This window comes from Hibiscus syriacus, unplaced genomic scaffold, assembly GCF_006381635.1.
Source record: "Hibiscus syriacus cultivar Baekdansim isolate YM2019G1 unplaced genomic scaffold, ASM638163v2 tig00011079_pilon, whole genome shotgun sequence".
Lineage (NCBI taxonomy): Eukaryota > Viridiplantae > Streptophyta > Magnoliopsida > Malvales > Malvaceae > Hibiscus > Hibiscus syriacus.
Window position 1 is genome coordinate 1,429,548 of NW_024062242.1, and position 12,528 is coordinate 1,442,075.

At 33.8% G+C, this 12,528-nt stretch overlaps 2 pseudogenes; one reads left to right on the plus strand and one right to left on the minus strand.

Annotated features, from left to right (window-relative positions):
- The first annotated feature begins 725 nt into the window (after positions 1-725).
- Positions 726-6,952, plus strand: LOC120204630 (annotated as a pseudogene).
- A 2,727-nt stretch (positions 6,953-9,679) lies between these two features.
- Positions 9,680-11,791, minus strand: LOC120204631 (annotated as a pseudogene).
- Between the last annotated feature and the right edge of the window lie 737 nt (positions 11,792-12,528).

The window sequence follows — 12,528 nt, forward strand, 5'->3', positions numbered from 1 at the left end:
ACTATAAAAAATAATATTCTAAAAAAATGATAAAACATTTGGACTTATATAACTAAAATATGATAATATACATAGGTTAATACAAGTTCATCAAAATACTCAGAGCATTCACAACTTGACCATTTGATTACATGCCAACATTTATTTACATAACAAAATGACCTACTGATTAAGTTGCTTCTGATCTGATAGTTGCAGGAGTAATATTGTCCAGCTGCTTAACATGTCTCGTCTACTTTCTCGGATCCTACGTGTGAAACACTCACACGCTAAGTCAACGACTTAGTGAGGCAAAATAATAATAATAATAACAAGGAATTGTAATGAAAATACCATAATGAGATAAAATGAAATGAATACATATACTTAATCAATGCAGTTATATCACCATGTTCCTTACCTATAAGCATATTATATTAACATTCATGAATTCGTATTAATAAGTTTATTGGCCCATGATACCATACTGAGAACCTAAGGTATGTGATTATTGTGAGGTTATGCACTATGTTGTCACCACAGCTCGTATAAATGCACCGAAGTGCCAAGTAGAATTGCACCGAAGTACCGCGTAGAATTGAACCGTAGTGCTATATAAGATGTCCCTAAGGACCACGTAGAAAATTCCTTAAGAATCATATATATATGCTAAGGATCAAGTACGTGTCTCAAAAGTGTTCATCTACTGGCTGGGGACTGAGCCATTTTTATACATTACTGAACCGGAGTTTCTTAAGAAAATGTCTTCGACAGTTCTGGGGGAAAACTGGGGAAAACCCTTGGTGTTTAAACGTGATAGGAAGCCAATATTTGGGAGTGGACTTGTGATGGTTGAAGGATTCGATTGGGTTCGTCATCGCCATGTAATCACTCCCGCATTTTCCCCAGCCAACTTGAAGGCGTTTTTTCCTTAGTCTAGAATGATTATAATTAATATATTTTCAGAATTTTACAGATATAATTGTTTGAATCTGGATCCTTTACAGAATAACTCAAATAAAGTAACATATATTAGTGAACACAATGAAACTTATTTTCTACTTTTGATAATTTAGGCTATGGCAAGCTCGATGGTGGAACCGACCACTTTGATGCTAAACAAGTGGACAACCCTAATAAGCTCTGGTCAATCCGAAATCGATGTCGAAAGAGAAATCACAACGACGGCCGGGGAGATCATCCCGAGGACGAGCTTTGGATTGAGCAACCAAGAGGGACGTGAAGTGTATGAAAAATTGAGAGCCATGCAAATCACCCTTTTTAACTCCAACCGATACGTGGGTGTTCCTTTCAGCAAATGGCTTTTCCTTAAGAAAACCCTAGAAGCCAGGAAACTTGGCAAAGAGATAGACCAACTCCTTTTATCCATCATCGTCGCTCGTAACAAGTCTTGGGATGGATCCACTCAGAAGGATTTGTTGGGTTTGTTGATGGAAGGCAACCACCTTGACGGCGGTGCCGGGAAGAGCTTGATGACGAGGGAGTTTATCTGTCACACCCTGAAGTTGGTGTAAATAATTTTTAGAGATAAAATTGTATGATTTTCAAAATTTTATAGTAATTTTTGAAATTTCTGAAAGTTCAAAGATATAAGCATGATATTGTCCCTCTTTTAGTGATAATAATGAAAAAAATATATATAATAAACAAGTGCTTAGTGGGATTGAAACGTGTTATGCAATAATGGAGCATGCCTTTGTTAACTAGTGGAGGGTATAATGCTATACTAAACTATTAAAATTATTTTATAACTATAGATGGAAGAAATCATATTCTCCATTGGGGGGGGGACGAAATCAGTACTCAAAAGCACCAACAATGGGTGCAGCAAACCTTCACCAAGCTTTGTTTTCGACCACCAGAGGGAAAACTTTCGTTGACCATCAAAACACCGAGCCATCCCTTGTCTAGCATGCCCCTTAGCCAAAGTGGTTCATTTAGTTTTAATCGGTCACTGAAGAGGACAACGAGTGACGATCGATCTTAGTGAGCAGATAAAATCGAAACCGATAAAACAGCGTAAAAACTATAAATAGGAAGATAAACGTCGGAGATAGGACGGGAGTTTTTTTCTTGGCATTAAAGGCTTTGTCTTGGAGATTCCAATGGTGAGAAGCATTTAAGAGAAGCGAGGAACAACATTTCTCGGTCTTGGCACCATCGAATGGTTGCTAGCAGCGAACAAAAGCCTTTTATTTAGAGAAATTGAAGGGTTTTTGGTAGATCTACAACCATCTATAAAGTTTCAAACTAAACGAAGGTTATATTCTTGATGAGGAAGATAAGGTGCTTCAGGAAGTGTACTTGTGTTTCGAACAACGGTCGGAGAGGTGGCCAACACGGTAGTCATCGGCGTTTGATTTCTACTGGACCGGTGAAGCTTTCTTGCTTTACTTCAGAGCGTTATGTTAAGGATAAAAAAATGCAAGAAAGAAGAAAAGAAAGTGAGAAAGGTAGGAATGTTAGAGAGCACGTGAGTTTAGAAAATAGTGATAAAGGATGAAGGGTAAATCGTAGCATAAGTACTCCAAAGTTGGTGAGTACTTAACTTTGCCTCCTAGTTTCCATATGGTTATGAATATTGCTTAATGATTTTAATAAGATTATTTTGGTCACTAACTTTGGTAGCTAAGTATTAAATTGGCCCCATAAATTCTAATTTTGGCAATTAGGTCCCTCGATTATTAATTTAAATTCTAATAAGCTATCTTTATGGCAAGGGAAATTATTTGGATATGAGTTAGTAATTTTGATGGCCTGGATCGTGAGGAAAATATTGAAAGTTGATTTCAAGATCGAGAACACTCGAATGGAAACTATATGGTCAATCAATATGGCACAAAAATCGAGGTAATACTTTACTACCTCTTTATGCTTTATGGAACATGTGAATATTGGTAAATGTATGAATAAGATAATGTTGGTCTCATTTGTGTAGTTAATGAATTCTTACACTCGATCCAAACACAGTAGAAATTTGGCAACTGATTATGGTTCAGATGATTAATATAGGAGATTGAGAGATTGTTAGAATTAAATTACAAGTTTTGTGATTAATGATAAAGGAATCAGCCTTGGATTTGTAACTTATATTTTTATATCAACAAAGGTTAAATACGAAATATACTCAGATGAGAAATTATGAGAATACTCTGGTTGGATAAAATTACGAAAATACCCTTATGTTGTAGGATGACAAGAATTATCCCTGGAAGTTGGTTAATAACTCTGAAAAGGCATATTGATCCGGTAAAAAAATTACTGATGTGTATAAGAAATGTTAGGTTTGCTTAGGAAATGTAGATAACCGGTTTTTAACCCCAAAAGGGTTTGAGCAAGATGCTAGAAGTCTGTTAATGAATCATTTCAAGATCAGAGAATGTTCGGGAAAATAATTAACCATAGGTTCTTTAAATTATAATTATTTTCGTTAAGAGCTAATATCAAAATTATCTGGTTAATAAATTACGAAAATGCCCTTGAGAGATAAAATAGTCTGAGTTGACCCTGAATGAGAAAGTACTTTGAGGATTTGTACTTAACTCGATTAAGTACGAATTTAATTGTTAAGATCCTATCTTTGTACAGAAAAATTCATGATATTCCGTTTGTAAAATCTGAGAAGGCACTTGACCCGAAAATATTCTAGTAACGAGTAAATACCTGAAGAATAATTTATCGGGGGTATTCTGCTGTCAGAATTGTTCGAAAGGACTGAAATAAATGATAATATTGAATGTAATAGTAAGATCAGACAGAAGAAAATGATTAAAATACATTGAATCTGTAAAATGACCAAAATACCCCTATAATGGAAATGACTGAAGAATATCACCAAGCTCAGGAATGGTTGGATATCCTCGAGCTCTTAAATGAATGGAATAAAATTGAACACCAAAATTACAAAAATAACCTTATAGCCTAAACTAAGTAAATGTCTTGGATTAATTAAGGAATCCAAATAAGCATAGGTGTTGGACTACCTTTAAAAGTAATGGAACAAAATTTAAGTAAGTAGATCAACCATAAAGCTATGTTAATACCTGGATGGCATAGATATTTTGAACACATGTTCGTCTTCTCAAGTTTGGTTCGATGATAATTTTGGAAATATTCAGCTCAGCAACTCTAGATCGCATTCAGTACTAAGAATTTTATATTTGTTCGACAAATCAACCACGAAGACCGAACTGAACTAAAAGGAATACAATATGTATCCGAAATTCAGAAACGTCTGGAATTACTCTGGAAAATTCTGAAGTAGTTGGAATAGACTTGACTGCTAAATGAACTAGGTAACCTCAAGGACTGAGGATTAAGTAAGAGATTGGAATAAGCCTGAAAACTCGGATGAACTTACGTGATGTATCATCCCTATGGATTATGAACCACAAATCAAGTACGTCGATATTTCCTGATATAGTTGAAACATGGAAATGAAATAAAGACCATTAGAATATTTGTTCGTCTCCTTAAGTTCTGTTCAGTGATGACTCAGAAGGTGATCTATGGATAAGAATATTTGGTATTAAAGAGTAAATACCCTGGAAGGTTAATAAATTTGATAAGTTGACAAGTATTAGTTCTGGAGCTATTCATCTGGAGTTGTTCGATAATCTGATCAATCGACATAGATTCTAAAGGTCCTGAATCTTTGTTATTCCTTATCAGCTCAAATCACTCTGGTCATGTATGAAAACATAAGTAACTCATATGAAAAGGATTTTGAATACCCTTCTGATTATGTAGAGCTTCCGAGAAATGTCTGAATAAGATGATCATGATAAACATATTATGAATAACTGATGATTTTGTCAGTCAACAAACTCTTCTAATAGTGATTCTAATTTCCGGCACTCTATCGGTAAACTGAAGATTTGTGTTTCTCTGCCGATAAGATTATCTTGTATCTCTAAATAATATCTGGAAACTCTAGTGTGTTCCCTACTAATATGAATATTTTATCTGATTTTTTTATTTGAATTCTGTTTTGACATCTGTTCTGATTCCTAACTTGGATTCTGTTCTGATATCTGATCTGAATTATGTTTTGATTTCTGATATCTCTGTTTACCGACGGAGAAATGTTTTATCTGGGGGTTTATTGTTGGAGGAAGATTATCTGCAGACTCCTTGGCTTTGTGCTTAGGGTCTAAATGGCATGTGCGGTTGGGTGTATGGTTCTGGGGAACCTATACATTTATGATGTGAATGGATGGGGGTACATATATATATGTTTTAAAAATATCTGAAAAGTTACATGATTTTTGGGAACACACTAGAAAAACTATTCTGATCTCCTGAACCTAGACATCCAAAATATTTCCATATGAAATGAATACTATCTGTTACTACCTGCGATATTAATGGAACTCAGTTCAACCTAAAAATCTATGGATATCTGAACCAATAAAAAATGTATGTTTATCTGTATCTGCAATTTGTTCAGCATCATCTGGTAGTTCTGTATTACTGAGCTTTCCGAATCTCACTCTGTTACTCAACATTACAGGTTAAAAGAATTGTACCAGTATAGCTATCGACATCAGTAAGGGAGTTCTTCCAGCGTTGTTGCAGAGTATGGTACATGTGATTAGGGGGCATGTAATTGTATTTTGTTTTAATATTTGAGTCTGAAAATCTGTTTTATTTCTGTATACTAATAAATCATTTAATAAGTTACATGTTTTAATAAAATTTTAAATTTTCTGCTATTTTTACAGTGGGTCACTATGGTGGCCCTAATGTGATACTCTAGATCGGATCGGGTTAACCGCAGTGGCCTAAGGGGGTTACATTATCGATGAGTGCAAGACTTTTTTCTTTGGTGGCCATGAAACTACCGTGTTGGCTCTATCTTGGACCTTGCTTCTTTTGGCCTTGTATCCGCAATGGCAACACCAACTGAGGGAAGAAATCAGAGAAGTGATCGGAGATGATGATGAGATCGATTTTACTTGACTCTCTAGCTTAAATAGGGTATGTTTAGGGTCTTACTCTTATCCATTATAATTTATCTTGATTTTATTACGTGGAGAAATATCATTGATTGGTCAAATACATACATATAAATGTGTGTATATATATATATATATATATATATATATATATATATATATATATATATATATATATATATATATATATATATTCATTTTATGTATGAATTATGGGATGAGTTTCACGTGAATCATTGATTGCAATTTGCAAAGATATTGACATAATTTCTATGGCCACATGTGAAAAAGAAGACTTGGTGACCAGGAGATGATCGAAAGGTAAACGACAGTGAATAAAGATGAGAAACTGTGAAGGAGGCGACTTTGTTTTACTAGATGTGAAAATGAATTACAAAATGCTTGAGTCTTTAACACATTACAAACAGTACATATATAACACCACTAAAACAAGTTTAATAACATGATCTAACATACTAACAAACCTTTAATAAACTCAGTTAATTTTGAGTAACCCAAGACCAAATAATTACATTTATTATATATATTTCTAACACCACAATTTGCAGATGGAATGGGTAATGAAAGAGGTGCTAAGACTATACTCACCAACACCAAATGCACAAAGGCAAGCGAGAGAGGATATAAAGGTGGATGAACTCATTATCCCTAATGGAACCAACATCTGGATCGACGTTGTGGGGATGCACCATGATCCGGCGTTATGGGGCGTCGACGTTAACGATTTTCGACCAAAGAGGTTCAAGGATGATAACCTATACGGAGGATGCAAGCACTAGATGGGGTACTTGACATTCGGAGGGAGGATGTGCGTGGGGAGGAACTTGACGATGATGGAATAAAAAGTTGTATCTTAGGAAGTTTTCCTTTTCGACGTCTCCTAATTATTGCCACTCTCCTTCTATTTTGCTTTCCTTGAGGCCTAGACATGGACTGCCTCTCATAGTTCATCCCCTTTAGTGACCTTAGTGATAGAAGTTATTTTTAAAGAATTTATATTCAAATAATTATTTCTGTAGGATGTGTGTCTTATAAATACCTATAGTCGAGTTTCAGTAGGAGCAAATAGAAATCTTAAACTTTAGTTATTAAAAGGTCATCACAACTTACACCAAACTGTATTATCTTCCAATTGTTCAGTGATTGAAAAATGAATAATTGTTCAGTGATCGAAACGTAAAAGATCGATAACACAAGTGATTGAAAAATATTTTTCCAATTTTAATGATCAAATTAAAATAGACCGAAATAATAATGAATTACAACTTAATTTACCCATTAAATTATGGATAAAAATAAATTTATATATTTTATATTATGCAAACTAAGTTAATGAATACCGTTATTTCTAACTTATATTTAAGAAATAATTAAAGAAATATTTGAAAATTTTCAAAACTAATCATTTTTAGAATCAAACATCATTTTAAATATAATTTTAAATATAATATTGAAGAGAAAATTAATAAAAAAATATTTTATTTGGTCCCTCAATTATGACTAAAATTTTTTATGATATATATTTTTTAATATTTTAAGTAAGAATTAAAAAGATAAAATTCTATCTTTTAAAAAACATATTGAATTTTAGATTTTATTTTTGAAATTATAAATACATTTTTAAATTATATTTATACTTATTAGGTAAAATTAAAATAATTGAATCACGTTATTTAATAAAAAAAATTGTCTTCGCTTTATGATAATTGAAATGATCGAATCTTGAAAATCATAAATTATAAATTTAACAAATTTAATCATAACTAAATAAAAAAATTATATATAATTTGATGAATTAAAATATTCATAAAGTTATAATTTTAAAATTATTTTATAATTTTAAAAATAAATTATGAACATTTATTATTACTTAGAAATGTTAAAAATCTATAAAAAAAATGAAACTTTATTTACAATTGAGGAGTACATAAGATTATTTATTAATTTAATATGTCACTTCACTCCTTTAATAACAGTTAAAATGTTGTATCCATTTTATAAGAAAACTAAAATTTAATATCTATTATAACTTTTGAAAGTTTAATATCTAAAAAATATATTTTAACATAGTTTAGTGACCAATTAAGATTTTTATCTTATAAAATTAACGAATTGATCATTGAATTTTTTAATATTTATTTAACTTAATGATTTTTTAGTGTATCGCATTAATTGTATGTTTTGAAGACAAAGTTCATTATGGTATAGACTCATAGAATATTTCATTTTAATTGGAAGAAAAAATGTGGGTAAAAAAGGACAGTGGCTACAGACGGGCAACCATTTTAAATTGAAAATTTAAATTAATTAACTAATTCAGTTATCTTATCCAATCTGAATGGACTAAACGACGCGTATCAGTTCTATGAATGTAAACTGAATAAATTAATTTAATTTTTAGTTGATAAACAAATATTATTGATAAATATTATTGTTTTTTCCTTTAATTCATTTTTTTTATTTTAATTTATCGTGTAGTTTGAAAATTTTCTTAAATTCTAATTGTTGCACTTCAATTTAGGTAAACGAGAGAATAAGTGACTTAAATGGTTAAATAAGTGTTATTTTTCTATAAGATGTGAAATTCAAATAGGTATTTGTTGATTATATATTGTTAATAATTGAAAATTATTTTTAATAAATATTACTTTGTAATTATTTTATATTAATAAAAAAAAGTAAGAGAGAGAGAGGTCCCATCATATCCTTGTAACTTAAAATGAGGGCATTGCAAATTGGCCAAATTGGCCTACCATAACCGGTTCTAGATGCAGCTAACAATAAAGATATTATAGCTTAATTTCATCCCTCATAAAATACTATTAAAGGCAATACGTTGTGCGTGTAAATTTTAAATGGGTAGATGCCATGAAAATCTCGTTATCTATAATAAAATGGCAACGCCTAGCTTTAATTAACAAAATGGAACCTTACCTGTTTCCATCATTCTTTTTTTTTTATTGTTACACTCATTAAATATCTTTATCAACCAAATATATTGAAAATCTGAAATACGTGCATATTTATTATTTAATAGAAACGGTTAGTTTTATTAAAAATAAAAAAAATATTTAAATTATAATAAATGTTTATAATTATAATAGTAAACTAAACATATAATAAATATATTTTTTTATAATCGTTAATATAAGAAAACTAGTAACTTAATATCACAAAAGGATCATACAAGGAAAACGTTAAAAACCTAATTAAATAAACTCAAACAAAAGGTAAATACGAATAAATCTGGCTACACCAACGAGCGAACAAAAAAGAGATCAAATTATTGAAAGATCACCGACGAACCACAAATCAAAATCGAACGATATGAAAAAACTATCAACGAATGCATATCATGTATCTAAATCCAATCTAAGAGTCCGAAGAATATATGATTAGCATAATAACAAATGAATATCATCTTAATCAATCGTGACGATGTTAAATCTAACCTTGAGAAAAAATATAAGAGAAAACAATCAAATGACAATAAATATTTCATAAAGACAGAAAAATTTGTGTCATAAAAATAAAAAAAACATGTCATAAAAGTAGAGTTAAAATAAATAAGATACACTATAGTAAAAATAAAAGAAAAATGATAAATATCGGTGATCGACGACTAATATTAAAACATTTCCCACCGTCATTTATAAATATGAAAAAATATAGACTAACATGACAAAAAGTAACATAGAAAATAGAAAAAACCCTTATTTAGAATTATTCATTTGTAACGTATGATATTATTTTTTAATAATACATTTGATGATATTACTTTATACCAGAAATAAATAAATTGAAGGCACGGAATTTCCAAAGCAATACAATCATTTTTATTATTTGGGTTATTTTTTTTTAATAGCAAACTGTCATTAAATTCTAATAACGTCAAGGGAGTAGGTGAAATTATCGCCAAGCAGATGCGGAGGTGAGAGTGCGGTTCATCCAACCGAAGCAAACCGCACCGTTTTCTTCTTTAACGGTGAATCCCGGGTTGACCCGGTTTCCACCATTGAGTCTACCACGCATCGACTCAGCTACGCTTTGGTTCAGCGGCTTTAACTCGAACCCCGCCATGCTCATCCGGGCCCTCCACTTCCCGAAAACCTCGCACCTTTCCACTCGCTCCCTCCCCTCGCACGAAACTGAGTTGGCGATTTTGCGGTACAGTCCTTCCTCCAGCGTCGCTCGTTCCGAGTTCTCCCTCGACACCGTGGACTCAATCGACTCAAACAAAGCTCCATAATATGCGGACGCTTCTGCCACTCGCGACGCGAACGGTGCCGTGTTGGTGTTCATTTCTTGTTCCACCAGTGTTACCACGCGCGGCGCCAATCCTTTCACGCGACGGAGAAGCTCGTCTCTTGGATTCTCCACGCACACGCTTTCGTCAGGCATTCGATAAAGCTTGAAAGCGAAATTAATAGCCAATAGCTCGTCCGCTTCGCAACCGAGCGACTCCCGAGTCAGATCGCTGAGTTTAAGACCCGTTACCACATTAAATTTCATACAAACTCCAACTCGCTCAGCGATTTGACTCAATTTATCCCCAACCATCTTCAACCCATCATCCCCACCATTATCTGCAATTGCTGTGATTTTCACCAGTGTCGGCTTTACACTACCACGCTCCGATAGCGCGTGGAAAAGATTTTTGTACTGCCCTCCTTGCCCAATATCAAAATCGATAACATGTAACTTACTACAACATGGTTGTTCAAAAGTGGCATCGAGGATAGCCAGATTAGCAGCCAAGAACCCTAGCTTAAAACAAGGAGACAAATCATAAAGCAATTGAGTAGCCGTAGCGTGTTCCTTGCTGAACAACTCAGCCACCGGCGGCGCGTTTTCAACCGAGTTAACCCGCGATTTAAGTGCCAACAACATGCAAGCCACCAGCCTCTGCTCTGAATTCCCTTTAGCGTTACCGACTTGAACTAACCGGGTCAGGATCTCTTTACCGACGTCAGTTTTTCCCTCGGAAATAGCTGATGCAGCCTCCATTATTGTCTGCTTTGAACAAGCCGATGCCGGAGAAGCCACGGATGACGTGGATGAAGACGATGAAGTAGTTGAAGAAGTACGAGATGGGGCAACAAGGTTGATAGGCTGCCGGAATTGATCAAGTTTTGTATGGCTTCCGACCACTCGCTGTTTGTATTGGTAATCACGGAGACCGCATCTCCTTCGCCATCGTCTTCGTCTTCGAACAGTTGTTTCTCCAGTTCATGAAGCTGATTCGTCATCTTCTCCGGGTCCTGCTGCTGATCGCCCTGGATTAAGGCCCCTGAAGTGATTCCAACGGGGAGTTGCTGCGGCCTCGGTTGTTGTAAAAGCGATAGTCCATAATCGCTGCGATATACAAGAAGAAGGAGAAGAGAAATTACCCATAACGTCCGGCGATAAGTTGGACGAGAAACCGATGGGAGATAACGGATAAATCGAAGAGCTGTGCTGGTAATTAGTCCTGGGCTTAACGGATCGAAGATAAAGATTATTACGGCCTAGATGATTGTATTGGAATTGTTGCTTTTCGAAATCAGCTAGCGTTCGCTTGCCGATGAGGTTAGGAGCGGCTCTGTTCACAATCTGAGACGCCGGATCCACGACGATTCCAGGGATTTGTGTCCTACACGGCGCAGTGGGTTGGTTGTCGATGACGGCGCCGGTATTTTCCACGGATCTGCCTTCAATTCCGGCGTAAAAATCCGGTCGACCGGCGGAATGCCCCGATGCCATTTCTCACTTGAGAGATCGGATTTAGAAACGAAAAGAAAATAAAAAGAAAGGAAGAGTTAACGAGAATCAGCTTTTTACGAAACGCGTCACATTAGATGAGAGTTTATGGCGAGGGGTTTGTCGTAATCGGTTTTCGTCCGGACACGAAATATTTATTTGACGGAGAAATTGATGTGAATAAATAATTTTGAAAATAATTTGTGAGTCGCCATCGGCCTTTTGGATCAGGTAGGTCGAATACCTAAAAATTATTATTTTTTTTAAAAGAGTTTTAAAAAACATCCATTTTAAAAAAAATGAACTGACCTGCGTTTTATAACCAAAAATTCGTTCTTTTTTTTTTTTAATAAAAAGGATTCGTGGTCGGTTACGTTTAGGGAAGGATTAGCACCCTACAACGCCCAAAAATTGGTACTTTTTAATTATAAATTGTCTCTATTATTAAAATTCAAAAATATATTTAATTTATAATCCTATTATTTCAAAATTATATAAAAAATATTTATTTATTTAAAAATATCAGAAAAGAACTTCTAGGTGCCTTAAGACAGCTCTTTTCTTTGATATTAATTTAAATAGAGAAAATCGCCTCAGTGACCAAAAAAAAGTTATAATATACGATTTTAACCAACTTTTTTTGGATTTGCCAAAATGACCAACAAAATCGCAACGCGAAATAAAAATCGCAACGCGATCCCCAGAATCGCAAATCAGTTTCCAGAATCGCAAATCAGTTTCCAAAATCGCAACGCGATTCTTGAAAATCGCGATGCGATAGTACAAATTCGCATTGCGATTTTCCATAATC